We start from the raw sequence: 3560 nt of genomic DNA, 5'->3' as shown, positions 1-3560 counted from the left end.
CGAATGACCTTCATACAGAAAGAAGGACAAGTGAGGAAAGGAAATAAGGAAAATACAAAAGAAGAAATTAAAAATTAAAATAAAATTTTCCAATAAGAGTAACAACAATAAAATAAATTTCTTATATGTAAACGATAAAAACTTTAAAATAGAACACGAGGAAGTGAAATAAGATAGAATAATGTGCCCGAGAGTACCCTCAAGCAAGAAAACTCTACCCGAAGACAGTGGAACACCATGTTACATAGGCTATGGTACTATCCAAGAGAAGAGAACAATCGATTGATTTTTGTGTGTCCTTTTCCTAGAATTGCTGCTTACCAAAGCTAAAGAGGCTCTCCTACCATTAACAAGAGTAAAGTAGCCGCTGAACAGTTACATTGAAATAGTTAACCCTTTGAGCGAGGAAGAATTGTTTGGTAATCTCTATGTTGTCTGGTGTATGAGGATAGATGAGAATAGGTAAGAAATAGGCCTAACTATTCGGTGCATGTGATGGTAACATGAAAATGAGCCATAACCAGATAAAAGGAGCCAATGTAATACTGCCTGGCCAGTCAAAGGACCCAATAACTCTTTAGCTGTAGTATCTAAATAGGTGGCTGGTGCCCTGGTCAACCTACTATCTGTTAAATTTATTAAATGATATGCAGCAGATGATATTTTGTTTTATGGTCGGACAAGCGTTGTTAATCAATTGAGTACGTCATCTTCCTTACAAATAAACTATTAGATATATTTTCTCTAGGATTACAAATCATAAAAAAAATATAATCTCTCTCTCTCTCTCTCTCTCTCTCTCTCTCTCTCTCTCTCTCTCTCTCTCATCAGTAATCTATAAGTGCTGAGAGATTTAGTTCAATTTACGTTTAAAGATTTATTGAGCAAAAACGGAACCTAGAATCTGTATATCTATTTTCAGAGTTGATTCAGAATTCATTAACTTATTGTTATGTCATGGTTCAAAACACAGTCTTTATTAAGTTTGGCAATTAAGTAAATATTTATCACTTTTTGAGGCCATGCCATCATATAATTTACATTAAGGTTTACCTCACCCTTTTTCATAATGTTATATCTCTAACCTGATGACGCGTCTTAGATATTTTTGAACCCCCTTTAACTCCTAAACTAACCTGTCTCTTCCCAAACATTATCACGATATTTTCCCAAGTAGTATACAAACAGAATATAGAATAATTATATCAGATTGCTTATTTAAATCGTGAGCACTATAAAACAGAATTTTAGCACAGATTCATTACAAAAAATTACATGTTACGAGACATAAAGTGTCTTTTTTTTAAGCAAGTAGGTCGTCTTTGCATTTCTAACTATCAACGGCACATTGTTTACGTATTTGTTTGTTAGAATATTATAATACTTATCAATCATTTATGTCTCATATTCATCACCTCCTGCGCCTATTTTCGCAAACGGCCTTCATTTTTGTCTTCTTAGATACAAGGTTCCATTGTGTTGAAGCACAGCCAAATCTCACTTCTTGCTCAACGAAATGTTTGAGTCACTTGATATTCTCCTCCTCATTTCCCGCTTAAGACTACAAAAATTAATACCAGGCTCCAAAATAGATGTTTCGCCAGCTAATTCAAATTATTTGAAACTTGAACAGAAACACAAAAGCGCTAAATAGTGGTGCAGCTTCTTTGTTAACCCGCATTTCAGAAGCTTTCTTAAAAAAAAAAAAAAAAAAATTATAATAATGTTTGAGAGGGTTATATAAAAAGAAAAAAAATAGAATCCTATATGAGTTTTTTTAGAAATACTGTTCTTTTTCGTGTTATTTTTCTACACTTCTATCCATTCCTTTTACATGCCTGTTTAGAATATTACTTTCAGGATTTTCAATGCCTCTTTTACCCATCTGCTGTTAGTAGTATTTTGATGTAAATTCACATCATTAGCTGTCGGAGAGAGAGAGAGAGAGAGAGAGAGAGAGAGAGAGAGAGAGAGAGAGAGAGAGAGAGAGAGAGAGAGACTTATTTAATGTTTCCGTTACTTTTATTATTATTATTATTATTATTATTATTATTATTATTATTATTGTTTTTGTTTTCCAAACTAGCACCAATAATATATTAGAGCAGTACGCCATAATTACAAGGGGCTCCAGCTGGGAAAGTAACCCAATTATGATATATAATAGTAAAAAAAAAGTAAGTAGACTTGATTTATATTAAATAAAATAAATATCTGGTGACTATCCGTGACAATTACTGTTTGCTACGCTTTGAAAAATTAATTAACATGGTTTTTAAATATATTTAGCTCTTGAGATTTTATAGTTGGCTTAAAGTAAGTTATGAGATTTAATGTTGGTTATCTTATCTTACCGTCTCGTAGTGCGCAAGTAAGATAAAACACGATCATGGAATGTTGACCTTATATGAAGAAAGCTCACTTATCCTTGCGAGTCAGAATATCCGGGCGGATTAAGATAGTATCTTACTGTAATTTACTCAAGTTCCATATTCAGGGGAATGGCAAGGGTCCCCCGCCCCGAAAACAAAACCCAATCTTTCCTACTTTCTTAGGAGTCTTGCCATAAGGTCCTGTATTAAAAACATTGACGTTTTTTTAAAGTAAAAGTTTTTCAGAAACCTCACGGAGGAATGATGTGTTCTTGGGCTTGTTGGAAAGGTCTCGACGTCCCGCGACGTAAAGGAGATGTGGCAATGGGCGTTTCCCTCCCTGTGAGGGGTTGAGACGCGAAAACCGTAAAATAAAGGGTAAGCATAAACCATAAACCATAGACTTTTTTAAAGTTGAAGTTTCTCAGCAACCACAAGGAGTTATGATGTGTTCTTGGCCTTGTTTAAAAGCACTTGATATCCCGCGACGTATAGGGGGTGTGGCGATGAGCATACCCCTCCCTATATCTGGTTGTGACAAAAAAAACTGTAAAATAAAGAGTAAGCATATCTCAGGAACTGCAAGGAGTAATTGGGTGTTTTTGGTCTCGTTGGGAAGGTCTTGATGTTCTGTGTATGGCTATGGGGGAGATGAGTGAACTACGCCAAGGTGTAAGGAGTAGGGACGTGATGTCTCAAAAATAAGTGGAATGCAAATATCCTCAACAACAAGGAGTAAAGGTGTACTTGGGCTTGTTGGAAAGGTCTAAAATGGGTCATTGCATATAGCACTCAACCCGACTCTTAGCCATCTTTCGGGCCGGTGATCCCTAAACAGCGTTTTAAGAGATATTTAGGTGTAACAATCACTTCCCACCATTTAGGGAATACAATATATGATAGCTTCAGCTTGGTTAATTTGTGCTCCAGATGCATTGGATGACCCAGTCTTTACCAAGGTGGGAACCATTAAACAGGATGCTGGGGATGTTGGGAGACGTGTGATATAAACTCAATGGAGGGAAATGTAATCCAAAATATCAAAGCTTAGTGTACTGGGGCCTTCTTCCCATCATAAAATTGAAAATAATTCAATTTTTTTAGTATGCATTTAATTCATGGTAAAACATTTGATTTATTAGAGATAGACATGCATATGTCAGTATCAAATTAACTGTGCTATTCATA

This window comes from Palaemon carinicauda, chromosome 5, assembly GCF_036898095.1.
Source record: "Palaemon carinicauda isolate YSFRI2023 chromosome 5, ASM3689809v2, whole genome shotgun sequence".
Lineage (NCBI taxonomy): Eukaryota > Metazoa > Arthropoda > Malacostraca > Decapoda > Palaemonidae > Palaemon > Palaemon carinicauda.
The sequence above is the reverse complement of the archived record's forward strand: the minus strand, read 5'-3'. Positions refer to the sequence as shown.